A 23,648-nucleotide genomic window follows, 5' to 3' on the forward strand; every position below is an offset into this window, starting at 1 on the left:
TTTTCCCTGGGTTTCTGTTGGAATACAGAGAGGTGGACATGATTGAAATTTGCATTTAAATGGAAATGGTTAAAGGTAAAGGCACAATGTTTAGAAAAATGAGAGTATCCATTTTTCTAAGAGGGAGGCATACTGTTATTGTATACCATTAAGGTGTCACAGAGCCTAAAATGTTTAGAAATATTAGACACTGCTACAGAACAAAGAACAGCAAATGCCATTTGGAAATGACTATACACTGTGAACGAATCTGACCGAATACTACATCATATACAATTGTCTTTAATGTTTTCTGCTGCCATTACCTAATGTGAGTCCTGTTCACTAAACAGTAGAAGATCTATTAGATAGCTTTCTGCTACTTTTCAACCGCAATATAATCCAGAATTCATTCATCATTCTATCTTGGTGATTTTTGCAGGTCTTTCTCCATAGGACACCACCAGACCCTAAAATGTTTGCCTGGTACGCTTTCTGAAGATGCACTGTGAATTTTAACTGTGTCACATGAAAACCCTGATGTGTTTCTGTGATACCAGTGAGGAAATACACATTTTGCTGAAGATAATAAAATATAGGATGCAACGAGTCATGGAATTGTTCAAATCTCATGTTGACTGGAAAATGCCTTAGCAAATATTTGTGTGTGAATCTGAGACAGACGCAAAGTCGCAAAGTACTACCAAGAAGAACGGTGGAAGGCAGAGAATCCTTTCTCACCTTTCTTTCTCAAGCAAAAAAGATAGCAATCTTCCATATGTGTGGACCATACATACAWATACAGATATATATATGAATATTATATATTTATATAAGTAGACAATATGTGTGTGTGTGTGTGCGCGYGTGTGTACCTAGACATTAACAGACTAGTCACTAAATCATCCTATTTTAGTAGGTTTGAATCTGTTCACACCAAAATCTTTAAAATGAGTCATTATAAGACTTGAAAAGATTTGGCTAACATTTTTCAACTTTTTTTCACTATTAGAATTTTCTGTATTTCTCAGGCCCATTTCTTTCACCTCTCATTAATTTTATGGTGATGTTAATCCTCTACCTTCAAATAACATTGGTGCAGCTAAAATCAGAAGGTATTGAAATCTCAGTCAGAAAGATCATTTTCAGAGCATTACTCATCTGGAAGAAAGCAGGAAAGACCAGGATTGTCTGCACTAAAACTCCAAATTAGATATGACTCTTAGTATCATGTCCCTGTTCAGATCTGTATTTACCCCTAATCTACAAAGGGGTTGAAACAGTCTTATCATTGGATCCATGAAGGTGAGCTCACACCATTTCATTCCCCACTGTTCCAGGAAGAAAAGCAGTGGCATTGTTGGGCTTTTTAACTCCTCTTCAGCTGAGGGAATTAAACACCCATGCCTGGGGAGGGTTAAGGGGGGGGAGGTGCCAGGTTCCTAGAGTTTCCTGCTAAGAAGGAAGGAAGCCACCAAAAGCCCCCATCTGTATCGTGTTTCTGATATAAATATGGAAAAAGCAAGGATATTTTGTCCTCTTCCTGTTGGACCAGGAGAAATGATTTTTTTGAAGAATGAGATCTCCTGGCTTATCCTGGACTATTTAACCAGGTTTATACCTTCTATTTGCTAAGATGCCAGAATATGTTGATAAATCACCTCCAGAATATATGAGTGAGGTTTCCTGTTTAAAGCAATGAATCACCTAAGAACCCAGAGGCAAGCTTCACCTATTCACAGACCCAGAGGCTGTAATGGTGTCAGCTGAATGTTTTTGCCTGGTTAATACCAAAGGCCCTGAGATGAGAATTTACTGTATTAGGAATCTTTGGTAAGGCTGTTACCAGGCACACGGTGCCAACCAGACAGGCAGCTGATGGAACAGCAACACCTGTTCAGTAAGATTTATACCATCACTGAACAGTCCAACGAGGAGGTGGAAGTCTTTTCTGGTCTTCATTCACACCCCCAGGCGCCCAAGAGCTCAGAGGTGTCTATCTCAAGACTTTGTCCTCCAGTCCCCAGACAACTCAAGGACGCTGGGTACAAATATGCACCATTGCCATCAGTGTAAGCTGGATCAGTCCCTTTGTAATGAACTGCTCTTCTGGTGCTTGCACAACTGGTTGCATGAGCACTGACCCATAGAATGAGCCAGGTGGATCTGCAGACTCTTAAAATAGGTCGTTGCTTTGGGGAGGGAAAACAAAAAGGAAAGGAAAAGAAAATCTTCAAGTGAACTCAAACAGATGGACCCCTCCATAAAAGTCCACATTTTTATTTAAATGTCATGTATACCTCACATGAAAAGCAGCATAGATCAAATGTATACATCTCTACCATTAAAGATTCCTTTTTTATACACCTACGAGTGTTTCCACTTCCCAAGAATTCAACTGTCTGTGCTGCCAGCGACCAAAAATAAAATTGTAATTGAAATACAGATAAGATAGAAACCTTTAATTTACCTTTTCCCTGAGCAACAGGACTTTTCCAGCTGCATCTGATATACTTTTCTTTTTCATGCCTGGGCTGGTGTAAAATTATCTTATCTTTAGATAAAATATTTTAGGGATTTGGGGATTTTGTGTGCCTCAGGACAAAGGACAGTGTTTGTGAGAAGATCTCTGTCCTCTTTTTGAGGCAAAATTCCACCCTTATTGAAATTGCAATGTAACAGAAAAGTATGCCATTTCATTACCATACTATCTGTCACACACTCTAGTCACTTTTACTACAGGAGTGCTTGAACATCAACCTCTGAGTGTCATGAAAAACTGGTAGTAGAAAATGACATGAGTATTTTCCCAATAAATCCATTGACCAATTTTTTAAAAAGTTTTTTTAATGTTTTCATCAAAAGGAACCTTTTTTTAAGTGCACTAGACTGTATGAAAAATTCATTCTAGGAAAATAGGTTTATGCTATGGCTTGCCTATCAACATATCAAACTGTGCTACGTTCAATGACYAAGTATTGAAGAGAGAGGACAATGGTACGACCCCACTCAGGACTGAAAACAAAACCTTTTCTAGCGCATCAATTTATAAGTTGGAAATAAACTCCTGGAAGCAACTTTTAATGAAAATGTAGGTCTGCAAATATTTTCAGCTAAGCAAAATACAGGCCACAGCATCCAGATCTGAACCTGTAAATGCAGTAAGGCAGACTTTTGGGGGTTACGCTGAAAATGCTAATAACTGAGTACTACCTAATTTAATCTCTTTCCTGGGCAACATTTTCAGAAAGGATTCAGAAGGAACTCCATGCTCTCTCTTTATTTCTTGCTTTACAAGTATAGATACCTCTGCTGTAGGTAGGCTAGATCTTTTCTTCATTTGCTGCATTGTGGCTAATAATCTCACGGACAATTTGGAGTACATTGCTACAACAAACACCAGTTCCTGGTTTTGAAGGGCAGGAGAAGAGGGGTTTAGTAACTGTCTCAGTTAACTTCATACATTTGCACAATGCTCTGTCTGATCTGAAAAGCCCTGTGAAGCAGTGGGGAACACAATACAGAAACACCTAAGCTGGCCTTGCTTGATCTTTTCAGGTCTCAAAGCAACCATTTCTGAGTTATCTTCATTTTTCCATTAGGCAAGGTGTCAGAGCATCCCTTTTTCCCATGCCCACCCCCAGTTCTGCTTTATTTCAGATGATAGAAGTGACTGTGTCTTGATTCTAAAAGCTCTGAAGAAAGGATAATTATTACTTTGACTTATGCAGTACCTACCACAATAGAGGGTCCTTGCCAGATCATTGGGCAACCCACAAAAAAAATGAAGATTAATACATGTGGCTAGTGAGCCAGTCCTTCTACTCAGGAAAGAAACAGTGTAAATAATGAAATTCCTTCCAATATCTCACCTGTATGGCTAAGGCTCAGGGCTCCCTGGCACCATGACATCAAGTCATAGAAAGGATGAGAAATGCTGGGATACTGTGATTTCCCTGCTTATATCTACACTCTTATTACTGTAAATATGGACTCATACTATCACTTCCTCATGATATTTAGCACAGAGTAACTCCAATGTTAGTACTGGAATAACAAACAGTCCTGTTTTAACTGCCCTTCCACAGAAGATGAGTTTTTCTCCACTATTGACTAGAGGGTTGAGAGATCGTCCTGCAGCAGCAACAAGGGAGTAAAAGTAAGAAAGATTTTTCCATCATACTCTTCTGCAGGTTTCCCAGACATAAGTTCAGATACATTGAGTAAGCAGATCTGCTCAGTTTTCAGCCACACATTCCTTTTTTTTGCCAGGAAGGTGGGGAATAGGAAAGAAAAGAATGATTGGAGTAGCCACACCAAAACAGTGGAAGAAGGGAAATATTTTTCCTTCCAATAGGCACCTATAATAAATGCCTGCACCTTCAAAGACATTTAAACCACACTCTTGCATGTCTAACTGCTTACCCTGTGCATGGTGGTTGTAGAAGCTTTTATGTCTGTAAAAAGCAGAATATTAAAAAGAATCCAAAATATTAAACATGAATATCCTACACCGTTGTTAGACTTTTCTGAAGATGTGGCACTTTGACTTAAGCCCTCCAAACTTTAAAGTACCATTTTACTTTTTCCCTGAACCACCTTAGAACCAGTCTTTGTTTCCTATTTATGTGCTAATGTGCTTCCTGAATAGTCAAAAAGAGTCATTGTTGATTATTTGCATTCACTCACAACTCAGCCATTTAATAGGTTAAAAAAAGAAAAAAGGAGAGAGAAAGAGAGAGAGAGGGGCAGCATAATAGATAAATAGATAAAGTTTTGGGGAAAAAAGTTTATATAGAGAACAGGAAGAAAAAAAACAAAAAAAAACAAATGACAGACTATTCTTCCTCCTGCTGTTTCAGTGATAGCTATTAATGCGTTTTAAAGTCTTCCAGATTGGTCTTAAGAAATCAGTTATCCTGGTCCTTGTTTCAACAGAAAGACCCATGGGAGCTATTAGCAGTAATCTAAGTTAATAAACTGTAAACTAACTTTTTTTAAAGGAGGAAAAAAAACCCTACAACCTTTGACAAAATAATTGCACCAGTTATAAAACAGCCAAATGCTGGTTAACAGTCACATCAAGCCACTGGAGTGGAAAGAAGATATCCATAACCAGGCCACTTCCAACAAAACTGTTTGTTTTCTCTTATTTAAACTGTTCTTTTTTAAAAAAAGAATAATTCCTTTGCAAGCCGTAAAATGTTTGAATAATGTCTGATGGGGCTTATCCACTGGCTAAAGGCTCCAGTTAAAGTAAAGAGAGGATTTAGGGCTTGATTCACAAAACACTTATCTGCAACTTATACAGCCCTTTATGTTAGAGAAACAGGGCATTTGCATGCAAAAAGTAACTAGCACTCTGAATCCCAATATTTCCTATTCACAAAATAAAACCCATCATGTGCAACTCCTCTGATATCAGCTACGGTCTCTTGCCTACGTATGTGAGGGAAAGGATAGAGTATATACCCAAATGAGGTTGTTTCGGGCTCTAGAGAGGCTGTTACCATTTGCAAAGATGCCGTTTTCTTCCCTTCCAGCCAGCAGCATTACTGACATGACAATGGGAGAACACTGCAATGGCATCTCAAAGTGAGGGTGCCCCTGGTCCTTCTCATGGTCCAAAGAACAAGGAGAGGGAGAACTGCACCTTGCCAACCATGTTAGACTTCTGTTATTGTTTCTATCAGAGAAAATCACGGAATGACATTTTTCTCATCTAGATAATTTCAGTGGAATTAGCATTTTTGTTTTCTGGTCATCTAAAAACAATCCTTTGAGATCAAAATTACATCTGGGTAAAAACTTCCCCTTGAATAAACTGTTTTCTGCTAAAGGTATGTGTATAAGCGTTGCACATTTCTGGTTGTCTGAATGCTTTGCCTCAATATCCTTAATAACCTTTACAGCTTTGGCTAAGAAATGGAGAAGAAAGACAAAAAAAGGTTCATTTCCACCTCCTCCACAGCAGCTTCAAAGAAGAAGCATTCTTCTCTTGCGTTTTGGGAGGTGCAGGATGGATTTTGCTCTTTTGGACGCAGAGTTGTGAGGTCAGGAGCTGCATATGTGTGACTAAAGGTCAGTCCTCAGGCACAGGTGACTCTCTTTAGCACTGGTCCAGCAGCACATGGAAAACAGCTTTATAACCATATTGACTGAAAAAGCCCTTGGCCTTCGTGCTAGAACAGACTGCAGGTGGAAGGGTGTTACAAGGAAAAATACCTGGCCATCACCAAAGAGACCTTATTCCAGGCATAACCCATAAAAGCTGCAACATTTGTGATTTGGCCTGGAACAATTCAAGGAAAGCTAAGGGCTAAAAGCTTCTTTGCTTCCCCATTTTACCTACCCATGTATGCCTACCCACATGTGGGCTGTGCAGTCAAGCTAAATTTTTCCCCCTGCTGCATATTTGCCTTCTATTCCTTGGGCAGCAGCTGGCTGATGCACATCCAAGAGCTTTAAGTAGCCTTCTCACAGAGAAAAAAAGATGGGAATAATTTCCCGCTGGCCACACTCCTCTGCTGCCCCTGTTCTTGTATTCCTGCAATACACAATGGCGATAGTTGCAAATTGTCGCAAGTTGTTCAGTTGATTAACTCTGTGTTTGTGTCACATCCAGAGCAATGGGACCTAGTTACAACTCAGACTTCTGAGCACTGCTGCTGTAAATAGAAGAGCTGTACAAATAATGAATAAAAATAAGTTGAGGCCCACTGGTTCGTTAAATCGAACAGAAGACCCCACTAATGTACTTGTTTTCCCTAAAAATCTTTACCACAGTGCATCAAAGTAAAGGTATTGGTAGGACTGAAGAAATGCTATTCCTATTTTGTTCAAACACTATCAGTAGTTAGTCATGTTTAACAAATCATATTGCAGCCAAACTTAGCTTTGATGAAACACCATTTATGGCTGTGGTATTTTGGAAAAAATAGTCCTTTTTTCACTTAACTTGTGGCCTTTGACCAGTACCTGTTTTATTAGGCAGCTACAATATCAAAACAAATGTTCCATATACATATAGTATTTAAAGTGAAATTGGTCTATCTCCATTATTTACGTTACTGAAATTTAGAAAATAAAATGACAATAACACATTTGGAAGAAATATTTATGCTTTGTACCAAGCTTCTGAATATTGAAAGTATGTATTTATGCCCCAAATCAGGCAACAAGGCTACAGACACATAACAGCCAAACTGTGCTGCTTTCAGGCCTACTGAGACAATCCAAGCAGATTACTCCTGTCAGCGATATTTAATATCCAGAACAGAAAATGAAATAAACTAAACTGCTCAAAACAAGGGTGAAATTTGAACTCCACCCATAGTCCATAGCAAAACTCCTACCGACTGCAGTGGAGTCGTGATTTCACCCCAGATGCATGTGCTGCAAAGGACCTGCAGCGACTTCCCCGGGTTCAGGGGAAGCCAAGAGCATCTGCTAAAACGGGGCCTCCCAATTCCCCGCAGCTGCCTTGTATCCAGCTTGTAGACATAAGGCTCCATAGAAAACTCATCAGAATCAATGGGGTCTTTCGATTGGCTGCTGCTAGCTTTGGATTAGAACAGCAGAGAGAAGGCAGACCATCATTCTTCCTTATTAAAGTATTTAAAAATTGTCCTTTAATAGCACCAATTTAATGCACACGGAAAACTGATAAAATGCTGTTTATACATATTTCCATCTGGCTCATACCCTGTGGAAGCACATCTCAGAATCTGTATAGCTCTTCCTGGGGGCTGAATGTTTTGCACTTCTTCTTGACTCGGGCCATTAATGTTAAATTATCTACAAGGGCCTGTTTGTTTTTAAAACTCCCCAGTTTGCAAGTGAGCATGCGGATTCTAAACTCTGATTCTGGAAGTCCGAAGTTTTCTATAGGGATTATTACATTTTTACATCACAGCCAATCCGAGGGTTGCTAAAGCCTTCAAACAACTGACACCATATGTTTGGGTACAATGGAATCTACAGAATTATCAGCAGCAGCAAAAATGTCTCATTACACACCGAGAGCTACAAACATATAACAAGTATATTGAGTAGCACGTATGCTTGCAGAGAAATTAATCGACTCAGATGCATACAAAGGGATTTCCAAAGTGCTAAAAACATATTTCAGTGAAGAAATGCACTATGCCAGGCTGTGATTTGCAATATAATAAATAATCCTCCTAAAATTCACTTAACTTTCACTGTGTCTAATGTGAGGCTTCACAGATTGTACAGAATATGCTTTGTGTGACACAACATACAGAAAACAGCACATGAGAAAAAAAAAAAAGTCTCTTTTTCAGGTCAGTAGAAAATGTTCCCAGAATCCTGGCAAAATCTGCAGAATGTATTGTATTTTTATTTACTCTGTTTACATATTTATTTGTTTGTCACATGCCTACAGAATTCTACCAAACATTCACCTCAGATACTTAGCAATGTCTACAAAATTATAGCTGTGTTTTGGGGAGGGGTAGGGAATACAAAGTGACGATTCACATCTAGAAATCTGGTTTCATGAAAAAAAAAGGAAAAAGAAAACAGGATAGGAAAGCACTAGCATTATTTATTCACTTATTATCATACAATCTGGCCTAAGTCATAGGAAAAGAAATTTTATGAGCAAGTTAAAAATAGTGAGATATAAATGGCAACAATAATGGATAATAATAAATGGTAATTAGCAGTATTTTTCACTGCAATATCACCTTCTACCCACAATTGCGGCAGTGCCTTAAAGAAACAGGTTATGAATTATGAACCACTGAATATTTTATTCACACAAGTAAATAAATAGTTTGTTTGCAAAAACATGTGGGCATTCCTTAGAGTATAATGTTCCCTAACATGAAATATAGGGCCCTAATTTGTCATAAAGAACAAATTGTCCAGTATTTCTGCAAGGGGTACGTACTACTAACCCTGATAGGAAAGGTAAGGAATAGAAAGGATAAATACCTCGTTGAACTGGCTGCATTTTTTAAATGTGAAAAGACTATTAAACTTGAACTTCTGTTTAAAAGAAATCAAATGTTTCTTGAAAGCACAACAATTCTTACAAATGCTTCATCTTTTGTGGAAGTACATCATACTCATTATCTTTTTGGTTTGTTTCTCTTTGGTTTTATTTTGATTTACCAAAGAGCTAAAACTCTTTTAACAATCTAAAATGACTTCCCAGAAAACTCTGGGCTAGCCAAAGGCCAGGGCAAGAACAAAATCCTTTATTGATCAAACCACGATGACCAGTAAACTGCTCATTGACCTTAAAGCCTGTTGTGGGTTTTAACCATAAGACAAGAGTCAGGAATTCTACTTCCTTCCAGAGCAGTTCATGCTGCAACACCAGGCAAGCACCTAACCCCCCTTTCTCATTCTCTCCATCCTCAAAATGAGGAAAATCAGCTGCAAATGCTGTACAGTTTACTGCTGTTGCTTCTAAAACACTGAAAACTTTGCTATTGCTACTACTACTCATAATTATAATTATAATTAACTAATTATAAATATTATTTAAGTAGCTATTCAGTGCTATAACTATCACTGATAGGATATTTATGCGGGGTCCAAACTGGTCTGAATCTTCATTCCCAAAAGTGAATTAACCAAAGAAACAATTATTTTCCTTTTGCTGCTCTGTCTTCCAGAGTCTTAATTCAGGCATTTAAGTACATACTTAAGACCTAGCAGAATAAAAGTGAAGCATAGACTTACATAATTTTCTGAATCAAGGCCCAGAAATAAAAAACTTATTATCTACCAGAAGTAGAGCTGTTCTCCAATTTTTCTGACCTTTACAAGGTACAGGGTATGAAAGATGCCATACAAAAAAGTCTGTTTCCAAAAGACCCTCAGTCTCCATTTGCAACATGAAGAATTTAGGATATCTGCAATAATTATCTAGACTACAGGTGTTTGTTCCTAACTGAACCAGCAAATCTTTTAACATGAACTTCCTAAAAATTTCAACATTATTTTCTTACCTGTTACCCATTAGTTCTGTAGTGCTGTGGCTGAGCATAAATTTAACTGTTGACATGAAGATTTTCTTCTTTCTGATTGCTGTTTGCAAGCATACTACAAACTAATCTTGAAAAAATCCACCAGTTCACTCTAGATGGAAAACATCAGTAGAGTACTAGCAGCACCTTATTTGTGCTCCATCAGTGGGAGATGACTTGATTTGGGTACAGCAATAACAATTTTACTCAGATCTTTTGATAGTGTCTTGGGACAAGAAAGATAAATAACCACATAACTCACATGAAAACAAGTATGAGATAGCAAAGGGCTCAGTCTTGGCCCTCATCAATGAATCAAAAAAATACTTATATATGCAAAGAGATGCGTTTCATTGACATCTCCAAACTACTCGGCTAACAGTGACCTTTATATACATGCTGAAGAACTGAAGATTTTCTGATTACTAAATTGGAGATGCAAAAATGACTGCTGTTTGCCAATGTTTGCTTCATGAAGCCATGAAGCTGTTTTTATTCTTTGCCGATGAATAACAACCTGGATGCATTTCTGGTTTCTGTAAGTTTAATCAGCACCTACTTCCTGTCAATCCTGCCACCTGGTTGACCTCCTCAGAACCTATAAGCTCAGGTACCAGTTTCCACTGGCACTGCAGCCTCCTGCAAATTTTTCAGCTGAATTACCTGTAGAATATGGCTGGATTGGATGCTAAAAAAGGGAAGAAGCTTCTATCAGCAGCAAGGAGAACACAGCTTTGCTAGCGGACCTACACTTTGAATTTGACATGCAACATCTCACCACAGCAATGGGCTCCAGGACAGGGCCACCTTGTTTTACATGGTTATTTATGATGTGGCTAGCGGCTCCTTCTTCAGGAGGACAAGGCAGCTCTGCCTGTGTCCCAGGCTAGCCACTTTGCCTCCAGAGGTGAAGGTCTAGCTTGTTTATCCTCTGCGTGGTGCAAAGAAAAGAGCAGCTGTGATATGAAGAGAGCTGAGGTGGGCTCCAGCTTTCAAGGTGCTGCCACATGGCTCAGAGAGGCTCTCGTATTTCCATGCAGTGTCATGAGTGCAGCCTAGTGCACAGCAGCCTTGTGTCTATTTGGACAGGGACCGAGCCATTTCCTTCCCCTGTCCCAGAGCAGTGGTGCTAACTCTGTCATTGCCCCTCCTCAGAAGCTGTTTCTTCCCCAGCTGCCCACAGCTGGACCAGAGGATAGGAATTTGAGGGTCTTCCCACTCCAGAATGAAGAAATCAATCACAGGTCCCAGGAAAAGCACAAACCGAAAGCAAAATGATATTAGAGAAGAAAACTAAACACTACAAGTTGTCCTTTAGCACTGGAAACTTACTTAAAGAGGATGATGATCCTTCACACAAAACAAGAATGTATAAGGTATTTTACTCTATCGCTGCACAGCAATGCTATAAAAGAGAGTTGGAGGGAACTCAGATGAGCCGTACGTTCACAGAGAGAGGAAATTCCCTTGCACTGACCACAATGAACATATTTGCTGAACCAAATATAAGCAAAGAGGAAAAAGACCTACATTCCTGATGTCAAAGGAAAAGCAAAACATAACCACAAACCTGAATTCCTTTGGGTCTAATATTTTGGAAGGAAGAATTGTTCAGTTATATGTCTCCTAAAAATGTGACTATTTCTGCTGCCAAGGCCATTTTGGGGCCCAGAAATAGAAGTCTGATTTACAGAAACATTTTTAACTTTGCTGAAATGCTGGTGATTCCATATGTTGGTTTTAAATTTTAAACCCTTTCATCTAAATGATAATATCTCAGAAGTAGATTTTCCTTAATGCAAATACAGTTGTGTTTGCAGTGGCTGTTAGGATTATCAGTTGTGTTACTGTAATTTAGAAAGCCACCCAGTGAGACTGGAGAACCCCTGATTTCAGTTTTAGCAAATTCCCTGTATGACATAAACTGTTTTGAGAAACTGTATATATAATTCAAAGCTCATGCACACATGCAGATCCTTTGCTCGTGCAGATAGTTCATAATATTATGGGTTCACACACTTTTAATAGGTACAGGACCTTAGTAATTTGCCTTTCTTGTCTTGACTCTCTAAAAGTCCTCTTTTTGCAGGCACTTGATACTCAAGTCTTGTCTCCTTATTTATGTTGTATGGCGTCTTACTTGTTATTGGTCTTCAGGTCACTAGTGGAGAAAAAATATAAAACAATTCTGTCTCAGTCTTCTTTCCGTTAAAAAGGGGTTGGAAAGTGAAATAGTATTGAAATGGCAGATGGCTATCCAATACTGTCAGCTGAGTGACAGATTACTGCAGGACCTGTTGCAGATGGATATGCTGTAGGGACTACTGATTAAGGCATACATTTATGTTTTACAATAGATATCCTATAAAACAGAAATAGATTACTCATTTACAGTTAAGCCCGATTTAGAGAAATAGTTATTTAACTCAATGTCACTGGTTTCATTTGGAAGATCTCAAATTCCTTTCAGATTCTGGCCTTCAGTGCCTCCATCATTTCTGAAAATGTAACTTAAACTCATTGAAAAATTCTTCCCATAGTTTGCAAGAGGATTTTCTATGTCAATGAACAACATGTCTGGGGAGATCAGGTCCTTTATATTTCCTGAAACTGCATTTAAACTGACCTGGGAATACATATTTGGGCATGACTCAAGGCACTGGTTCTCCATGTGTCCAGATCAGGGTTGTGAATCTGTAGAAAGAAATATCCAACAGCCTCATGGGCCATTAATCTATCTGTAATATTTCTGATTGCTGTGAGGAGTGGGGTTTTTTGAGTGTGGGGAGGTTTTGTATTTTACAGGGATTATTTTGCTAATTCTATATCTGCAGAGTTTCCTAAGAAGTTCTAAATACACTTTCAGTGGTGAAGAATTTTTAAATAACAGATATGGGATCATAAAATGACCTTTTTTTTTAAACTTTAATTTGCATCAGAAATGTAAAAAGTTCAGTTCAGTTTTCCTGACTTTGCTCTGGAGCTTTCCGAGACTGTGTGAATTCTCTTGAGGGCACAGTCTTTCATGTACCCATGAAAAATTTTTCAAGGTTCAATTTTTCCTTCTGCACAATGGAATCATTGCTGAAATCCTAACACATTGTGGAGAGGAAACTGTTTCCTACCTGCTCTACTCACAAGGAATTGGTTCCAATGGATTTCTGGATGCACAGCTAGAGTAATCCTGCAAACTTCCAAATTAGATTGACATAGTGAAAGATTTCTTTGTATGTTGCATTTCATTTGTCTTTGTTTTATTTTTCCTTAAAGCTACTTCCATTATCTGGTTATCTTGAATTATTGCAGTATTTACTGGGATCTTAATTAAAACCCATTTTGTTTGATTTTCTACTTGTATATTTGCATTTGTTCTTACAAATCAAAAAGAAATACCTATTCCATTTTTAAAACAGTATTTGATGCTTATGATGTTTGAGTATCACCCTTTAAATCTTGGCTCAGCATTCTCCATCCTTCTGTCACAAGTGAGACAGAGTAAACCAAAAGCCTTAGTGGATCTGGATACTGGGTTCATTTAAGAACCAATAAGATCAGATCTTTTACCCTACTTGATTAGCTCACACACTCGCTTACTTGCTCCCCTTCCCTGGGTCTCAACTGCTCTTCCCAGCAGGGAGATAGATCACTACTGGTCCAGGAAGGTTGGACAGAAAGTTGCGCTGGACTGTGCTGTGCTGCTACTTGCAGTTACCAGTCTCAGGCATTACTGGCCAGGGTCCCGGGACATCCCCCGGCATTCRTCTCCACACAGCTCTTTGATCTTCAGGATCTTCCTCCACTTTCAGGATCTTTCCTCTAGCCAGGATCTTTACCTTCTTCTTTCCAGGTCCCCTTCTTCTTTCTGAGACCACTTCTTTTCAGGAATCCTTCTTTTTGGCACCAGCTCTTTTTTCTGGAATTCCAAGTCCCATTTTCCCAATCTAAATAGTCTATGTACAGAAGCACAACACACGAGCAGCCTCCTAATTGATGGTTGCGTCTATGTCTCTTTATTAAGTGTAGGATTCAAGATGTGCCACTTTTGCTTATTCCAGGTGTTATCAAAATTTACAACCAGCCTATATCAGTTGCAGCTAGCAAGTAGGAGGCTTCTGCTTGAAAGTTCAAAAGTTCAGTTGCAGACATTCACCCCACACACATACACACAATTATCTGTCACCTGTTATCATTCACATTTTAAACTACTTTTTTGTCTCCAACCCCTTTCTAGTTTTTCCATGCTTTTGCTGACTTCCTCTGCATTGCAACACTTAGCAATAGTGGGATTTAGAGCCACGTTGTTAAGCCTAATCTTGCACGGTGCAGAGCACTCCCACCTCTTGCTCTTGTCAAAGAAAATGGGGGCTTCTCAAAAGACCTCAGAAAAGCAGAACCTCCATTCATGACAATGTACAGTACAGATATAACCTTCTAAAATCGTTATTCCGTTTTGTAAATCTGATGCTTTTCAAAGGCTTCTTCAACAACATCCTGATAGTTGTGGGAATTTGTGAGCCAAAGAGTGCACTCTTCACAGGAGCTCTCCAGCTGCAGTTGGTGGGTTGCCATACGTGTGCTTGAGGTCAAGGCTGCCTCAGCCACCACAGACCTGCCTGTGGCAATGCAGCTGCAAAAACTGGGGCTGCAGTTCTCAGCCTTATTAGCTCCCTCAGTAACAAGTGAAGGATTTGGCCCGCCACATTTCAAAACCTGATGAGTAAAGAGATGATTAAAATTTCTTCTATCATCAAACACACTTGAAGGACTCATGCTAAGCGCTGGAGTTCAAACCAGCCCAAATGTGTGGGTTTGCAGCCAGACTGTAATYGCAGGATTGAGGCCTAAGCTACATTTCAGTGATTATCACTTGAGAAGATATTTGCAAATACTAATATTGCATTTACAAACTGAAGGATCGTGTGAAGAGATAAGAGAAAAAAGAAAAAACAAGAAAAGACACGTCTGCTTTCCTGATCATGGTTAACTAGCGACGCCCAGGGTACAAAACAACAAAACCACACAGAGTCGCCTTTATCTGCTCAGATAACTTTACATAGGTCTGTGGTCAAAGCCCACGGGGGCTTTACTGTAAAGCTCAGTAAGAAAACATATTCATCCTTTTGATGTCTAGCACTCTTACTACATAACATCTCTGGTATTTTTTTCAGCAATAATGTTCACAATCTTCACTAATATTCCTTTTGGTCAAAGCTGAAGAGAAGGGAGAAAAAAAGGAAATAAAGCACCATGGAGAGAAACTTAAATGGAATGGGACATAAAAATTCAGGACATCTATGTTTGATGCCATCATTAAAAAAAAAAAAAAAAAAAGAGGGAGGAGGGAGAGAGGGATGACAAAGTGAAAAGAAAAATGCAGCAACTCTTTTATGTGAAGATTACATTTAAAAATAACCAACTAACAGTCTGCACTTTTCAAAAGACTGACGTCCTGAAACGCGTTTAGATTGATGCAGCCTGAGCCTGAAGTTCTCTTGCTGAGTAAACAGTCAAGTGTTCTTAATAGGAATTGCAGTTTCTCGACATCTGTTGGGGAAAAGGGAATGGTGAAACAACAATTTAGATTGAGATTGGTTTTGTTAAATGCATTTAAATTCCAAGATTAGTGGTGTTCTTTCTTTTTCAATTAGCATTTACTTGCAGAAAGGTTACAGATGAAGGGGCTGAGAAAGAGTTCTTTGGGGGAGGGGGGTTAGCTCCCAGGGCAGTACAGAGCGCAGTAAAACCATGTTACACAGAGTAGCATAAGACTTCAACAGACTTACAACTTATGCAGAAGTGAGTGTCATTGAAAAGCTCTACGAAGGAGTAAAAAAATAAAAAAAACAAGAACCGTGACTTCACTTTGTTGAGCTCTTAAAAACCAAGCTGGAATTCATATATGAAAAAATATTATTATTGCCTTTCAAAGGAATTTTCCAGCCCATTCATTCTGCAATTCCCCACGCTGATTAGACTGTGAGAGGACTGTGACTTCTTAGGGGTCACAGAAAGGTAAAAAGAGAGGAAGGTTATAAGAAATGTCCTACCTGATTTGCTGCTTTTCAAAAACCAAGCACTCTGTGAGTTTTGTCAAACAGAGGAAGATCCTTCTACCCCAGCGAAACAGTTGCAGTCACTGGGAAATTGCAATAACGAAACCTGGGATGTTCCAAATTGTCCTGCCCTGTCTCCCCCTGGAGCAAATGTCAGGTTTGCTCAAGTCACCCTTCTAGACCGAGACAGCTTCGATTTCAGTGTAAAGTCATGAAATCAGGCACCAAACCTGTACCACCTAGAGCTTTTTTTTTGCCAGTATTGCATTTTAATTTTTTTCAACATACAGATTTCAACTAATTCTGTCTTTTTTATCTGCAGAAATTGTGATTGTGCTACATTGCTTTGGCATTTCAAGTTTGCTGTCCTTGTTTGTACTTGTTAAATATCTGGAATCAAGGAGTTGTGTTTGTTTGCGTGCTTCATTTGGAGCATTTGGCATTATTACACTTTTTCCTTTGCAAATCCTGGAAAACTACATTATTCTTCACCCATTAGCAATGCGCTCAGAGCTGGACAAAAACTATTCAGTCCCTGCCTGAATACCTGGGAAAGATAAAACCAAAAGCAAGAAGGGTACATTTGAAAATCCAAATGAAAGGAATAACTGTATAAGTCTATTTCTCTTATTCGACAATTCAACAATGTTGTAAACATTTATTCCAAAGCACCCATATGTCAACAGAAAGACTCCCGTTGGCTTTGCCAGCTAAGTGCAAGAAACATTGTAATGGGCAACAGAGGGATTAGCATCAGCGCAATGTGTTTGGTGTTCTTTTTGCTGGTAAAGGAATGTCAGGCTAGAGGAGTCCTGTTTAAATCTCTCTCTGGACACTTAAAACTAGATGAGATTGATTGCGCTATTTATTGATCTCATTTATATTGTCTTGGAGATTTCAAGCTAATGTTAATCTGATGAAGTGCAGATGAAGTAGGCTGCAGTGGTTAGCACTCTGTACTTTATTACACAGAGCAGTTAAAGGACCAGTGTGAACAGAAAGTATGAGCAAACGAGTGTACAGTTAGCCCTGTGGAATATTTATTTCTTTAACCTCAAGTAGATGCGATCGCAAGAGACTTTACAGGAAATTGGACTTTGGACTCCTGTACTTTCGAAGGGAGAGTCCCCCACCCCTTCCTTTCCTCCTTCTCAGAAACCTTCACGTTTTTGTACATCTGTCTCCACATTTGAAACCCAGACAGCAACAGGCATGGCCTCTGCTTTGTGCTAGCAGCCTGGTTTCCAGTAGGCCTTCACACCATATGTAAATGACATGCAGCCTACCGTCTCATTTTGGTTTCATAACGGTGCCCTCAGCATTACAGTCTGGTCATCGACCACAAAACCAGGGAAGTTCCACAAGTGGCAGAAACGATTTTTCCATGGTGGAGGAGCCAGGACAGCTTGCAGCATCTGAGCCCCAGGCACATGGAGCAGCATTTTGTTTCAGAAGAAATAAGCAGCTTTAAGTAACTACAGCTTTTCTTCCACAGCAATCTCGAGCCACACTTTGGGATGCTTAATTTGTTTTCTTATTTTTTATCTCTTATCACACAAAATAAGGGCTGAGTCAGACAAGTTTTACTCATGTGGCTAGTTCCACTAATGACAGAAGAATTATTTGGTATAAATAAAGGCTATAAGCTCATCCCTGAAATTATTTTGTTAAATAAAAATGGTCAGGTAATTTGCCAAAAAGTATTAACATTTCACAAAAAATAGAAGCTGGCAAATCTTGTGTTTGTTTTAATTAGAGCCATTCAGGCTCCTAAAAAAAAAAGACAAAGCTTTGGGTAAGGGCTGGGTTGTGCCTTCAGTTTCCACCTAAGGCAAAGGAGTGCTAAATAAATTGTACCACATCAGTTGTATCTCCAGGAGGTGCTGTGTCACAGATACACTGCCCTGACACATACTTTTTTCTCAGCTTCTATCCCATCCCCTGTGCAGTTAAGTATTTATACCAGCAGCAAATCATAATGTACCACATGCCTGTCCAGCTGTGCACACTGGATGGAAAAGGAGATTCTTGATTTTACCCTTTTGCCTGCCATGGGACACACAATGCAGCTTTGGCCAACACAAAAGCGGCATTTACCATCTGAGATCCTGCTTGTTCACCCACTGCTTTAAAACAGACTTTCAGTAAGCTCTGAGTTAGCATATTCAAGACACAGTCCAGTCTATGCAAAACACTGCTTTTTATGTCATGCCCAAACACACTGTGCATGACCTGAGGTTCTAGATGTGTATTGACAGATAAACATCACTGTGCAGCGAGCTAAACAGGAGGGGCTGGAGAGCAGCACTGCATATTTTACTCCTTGCAAAAGGACTGGGAGCAGCCTTGGTTTGCTTCTTGCTTGGGACTAGCTGAGCCCAAGTATTTCATAAAGTGATGTTCCTGCAGCTGGGGAAGGACATGCTGGTGAATGTAGCATATTCGTAGCTGTAGTTGTCAGGATCCAGTCCTGTAGCTTCATTCATTTTAGATATACTGGGACTACTCCTAGAAGAAGTTATCCAGGTGCAAAGATACTTAACTTTTTTTCAAGCTGGTTGCTTGAAAGGATGAAAGATAAAGAGCTGAAAGAGGAAAAATGATTTTCCACATAAAGGAGGAGTTGTAGCACAACGGATTGTGGTTTTGACGCAGATTCCACTCAGAGTTAGTTGAAATGAAAGGAAACCCAGAGAGAGATTCCTGGAGAGAAGAGGCTAAAGAAGCAGAAGACTAAACCTGAATGAATCTGGGTCTGGAATTTGTACAACTTTTCTTCTTTAGTTTGCTTGGGGCTGGATTTATTGTATATTAAAGGCTTTAATCAAATGCTCTGGGTCATATGAATGTATTTTTAATGCTTTTATGGTGTGGCATGTTCTAAGCAAAAAGTGTCATCCCACATATATCACATTTGTCTAAATTTGCATTCTCCCAGATGGCCACATTTATTGACTTTGTAAAGTTAACTCTCTCTCCCTGCTTCCAGCCAATCAGTGTTTGCTGGAGGTTCAAACAAAGCGAATCCTTCATTGTTTCATCTGCTGCTGAGAATGACCCATAACTAAAATCTCTGACACCAACACCCCCAAATGGCAGTCCTAGATTTGCACTGAAAGTTCCTGGCCCAAACTCTATTTTTATTTTTACAAATTCCATGGAATTCAAAATTATGTTACCTGTGAACACAAGCAGTTCTCTTGCTACCATGTTATTTGCACTGTTTTCATGCAACCAACCTTCAATATTAACCAGATTTAGGGGGAAAATACCCATTCCACAGCTATCAAATAATTTCTAACTTTCCAACTATTATTCCAAATATACTCATTCATACATATGTGACCCACAACCTAAGAAAAGTACTCAATTCCTTGCATCTCTAAGAACTGAGTTTTAAATAACTTGCAAGAGAGGTTTTTTTTTTTTTTTTTCTGGTTCTTCTAAGACTGTTCTTTGCAGCTATCTATCTTTAATAATTAAAAATTCACAAAATTCAATCAAATTCCTTTCCGTTAAATCACACTAAAGCAACAAAATGCCCACAGTCCAGGTAGCTGCCAATTTCTTTTCTAGTAAATGTTTAATCACTGATTTTTTTTTRAGTCCAAGTGTAATAAGTATGGGAATTTAATCATCATTTCTATTAGTACAACTGCTTGAGAGGGTCTTGAAGACATTTCCTTTCACTTTAGTTTGCCCTGTGGATAAGTAGAGCACTTTGGTTCTGTATTGATTTGTCCTTTACTGCAGTGATCACCTTTCATTTTCAAGCATTCACCTTCCATTCATGAGCATTAAATCCCTATTTAAAAGAAATAATAGAACTGGAATGGTGGCTCGATAGGGCAATGATCAGTGGAAGAACCCAAATGACTTTATCTGGGTCAGAACTTTATTTCATTAGGTTGAACAGTGATTTTGTGCTCTCCCCTTCTCTGCCTCTCAGGCTGTGACAGGCCTTCCCTCTCCCTAAGGATGTGGAGACCAGCTGCCTTGAGATAAGAGAAAAGGAAGGGAAAGAAAGTGCATTTATAAAGGACACTGGTCTACACGTGCAGTTAGCAGCATATAAAAGCCCCCTGTGTGTGAATGTGGGCTAACACATCAGCACATGTCTGTTTTGAAATGAAGAGCAGCAGGTACATTTTGACACAAATTCAAATCAAACGTGTGCCTTTGATATCATACTGGCAAAACTTGATCATATGCTTTGCTAATCGAGTGTGCCGAGTCTCCTATGCTTATGTTTTTTGGAATTAAATTGCATGACTGTGCTTTGCTCTGTAAAATGTGTAAATGTGTAAATTATGTCAGGACAGATTGCAAATGCCAGTTGAAGAAATAAAAAATATGCTGCACTCATTGTAAAGAGTGCAGGGGTGTGGCCTGGGAGATGGTGAGAAGGGGTTAATGCCTCCTAGCAAAATTCCTGGAAGAAACAGATTGATTTATTAACTGTTATTTGTATTACTAGTATTAACAGAACAGTGAAGAAACACCAGAAAACCCAAAAAACCCCACTTAGGACTCAGAGCCCAGTGAGACTGTACTGTATCAACAAATGTAGAGCCATAGTTCCCACTTGAAAGAGTTTGTTGCATTAGAGACAAGATGAAATAAGTGAGTGTAGTGAGCAAAGGTAGAGTGTATGAGTGAAAACGGCATGGAGTTACTCGTTGGCCCTGTTTCAGGAGAGCACTTAAATAAGAGCTTAAGACCATCCCCTGTAAGAAAAGTTCTTAAGCAGAAGCTTATGCACAGCCATGAACAGGAATGTGCCCTTGAAATAGAGCCAATATATACAGCTTGCTTGGTACATTATATTTACATATATGGAATTATTTGATCAGTTTTTAATGTATTTTAATTATATTTTAAATCTCCAGTTAAGTCAAAATTCCCTGTGCTACCACATTGTTTATCTCCTTTCCTCCTGCTTTTTCCCTTGAAAGAATGACTTGGGATTACTCTCCGGATACTCTTCTATTCTACTTTCCTATCTTATTTAAAAGAGGTCCTGAAAACTAGGGATTGTATCTGAAATCAAGGAGCACAAAGATCCTCAGCTTCTCAACAGATTGCGTTCTTTTCAAAGTTTGATCATTCTCATTTTGGAGAGATAGCAAATCCTGATCCTGCTGAAATCAAAATCAGCAAGAATCTGTCCCTGCATTCAGCTGTATTAGCGTACACCCCACTGTGCAATGGAATTATCACCCAGGAGTGATTGTACTCCTTTCTGATGAGATTCATTTAAATAGGTATCAGATGACAGTCCTGAAACAGATATTAGTAGATCGTGAGATCAGTTTAAACATATGTCATTCAAACCCCTGGGAATACATATTCTGATTTTATAGACTCTCTTTTTTAGCCCCCAGCTATTTGTTTAAGTGSGTCATGTTTAACCTACAGAGTTATGTAATCATTTCTGTGCCTTTATTACTGAATATTTAATATTTCATCATCGAACATATTTTGTAGTGATGTTTGAACTTTTTGCTTTGAAGGCCTGAACTTCAGAACTTTATCTTTTCAGGAGTGGGGAAAATGCTTTAAAAACAGTGTGAAAAAAGTATTCCAAGGTAAATCCATTTTCTATATAAAACTGGCTCTGACTAGATGTAACTTAATATGACCAAATTTCTAGAAATCATGGATTAAGAATTCTCAGGGTTTATTTTTCTAACAAGGCTTTGTAAGTCTCATATGTGACCAATTAGGTCAGACAATTTTCCTTCCCCCAGGAGCAGAACACACTGCTTCATAGCAAGCTTTCAGATTGGTATGGAACTGCTTAACATCAATATTCGCATGGCCACCTGTCCCTTGGAGCATCTAGACATAGCACTTAGTCGTCCTGCATTTGAGTACAGGGATGCACATCATATTTATATTTATTTGCTGGGCCCAGTACCCTAGAATACTTATTTAATGTTAACCCATGGAAGTTATGGATGTATCTGCAGATTAGGATCATAYAGAGTAGAAAGTTCCTGAGAACCCTTCCTTTGCAGCAGTGAAAGCACGGACATCTTAATGCATTTTATCCATGGCTTTCCAGAGTCTTGATCCCAGTGACATTTACATAAATTTCATGTGAAAAAGCTAGAGACAAAGAGACTATGAACAGCCCCTGTAAAAAGTCAAAATATCTGGAATGTTTTAGAGCACCTTGGAGGAGCGTGTTGTGGCTGGTGAGGCAGACTGGAAAAACCACAGGGTTACTGTAGTCACTGGGTTTGCAGTAACCTATGGAGAACATCACCAGTCTACAACTTCGATGCAAGAAGAGGTTTCCTTCTTCTGCTGTAAGGAGTGTGTCATTCATTCAATGAGCTCACTGCTTGAAGACCAGCTGCTCCTGCCCGTCCAGTTAATGGGAGAAAAGAAGAGAAAGGCACTATAAGACCTAATAAAGGTAACCTGACCCTATAGCAATTTACCAGACTGTTATATATATTTCAACTCTTGCCTTCAATTAATATAATGTAACACTCAAGCTGACTTTTTTTCTGAAATAGCTGCTTATGCAAAATATTTCATCACACATTTCACACTCACTCAGGTGTTTTCCCCTAACCTCAAGGAGCTGATTCATGTTATGGCTTTGGCAATTACCTATCACCTATGCCAAAACCTCTCCTATCATTACAGAAGGCTATTTTTAAATACAAATTTGACTTTCTATCCTAAACTTGCTCTGTAGTGTTGCAGTCTTGTTGCCTTCAGGTGTATCAGTTAGCTATCGAGTTAGCTTCATTCCTACTGGATGAAAGTCATGAGAATACATGGTAGAATATTATCTCCTAGAGATAATCTAGGAGATTATAGTAATAACATTGTATTAAGAAAGCACCTTTTCTTAGGAAGAACATGATATTCTGGAGTTGAACATTAGAATAAGTTTTGGAAAGACTCTGCATCTTTTTAGGTAACCAAAAATGGTCTATGTTTCAAAAGGAGAGAATTTCAAATATACAAAGAATAGAATTTCTTTCTTGAGAAAGACATGTCTGGGACATCCTTGTGACCTGGAATGAAATCTGCAGATTCAAATTTTTCTGAAAATAAAAATTAGGAGGAGGGAAAATTATCTCAGGTTGGTCAAATCCTTTAATCTTTTACATGTTTATGTTAAATTACGTGACAGATTATGACAGAGAAAATCAAAGATCCCTTCTGAAATACCACTTCAAAATTAAAAAACAGAAATACTTTGCTCTGAGAATACTGTGATAGGGTATTTACTAGGATTTCCCTCCCACACCTTTTATTTTCTTGTAACTCCACATGCCTGTATATTCACCTTCTTTCACAGAGTTTTTTCTTTAAGCTGAACCACATGTTTCAAAGGAAAATGGCATAATTTCTTAGACCTATGCTACTGTGGATCACATTTCCTGGATTTTCCACCAAATTCAGCACAATATTCACTTTGCTTTTGAAAATCTGACTTTTGATTTTGCAGCTTAATTGGTCTCATTAGCATATTTGGCCCTTCAGTCACATGTTTGGCACTCTCCCAAACTGCCATTCTGAATTGCATCAGCTAATATAATTTATTGCTATATTATTATTAACTAGGAATATCTACCAAGTTTTGTCC

The sequence above is a fragment of the Apteryx rowi genome, unplaced genomic scaffold, assembly GCF_003343035.1.
Source record: "Apteryx rowi isolate R43461 unplaced genomic scaffold, aptRow1 scaffold_5, whole genome shotgun sequence".
Lineage (NCBI taxonomy): Eukaryota > Metazoa > Chordata > Aves > Apterygiformes > Apterygidae > Apteryx > Apteryx rowi.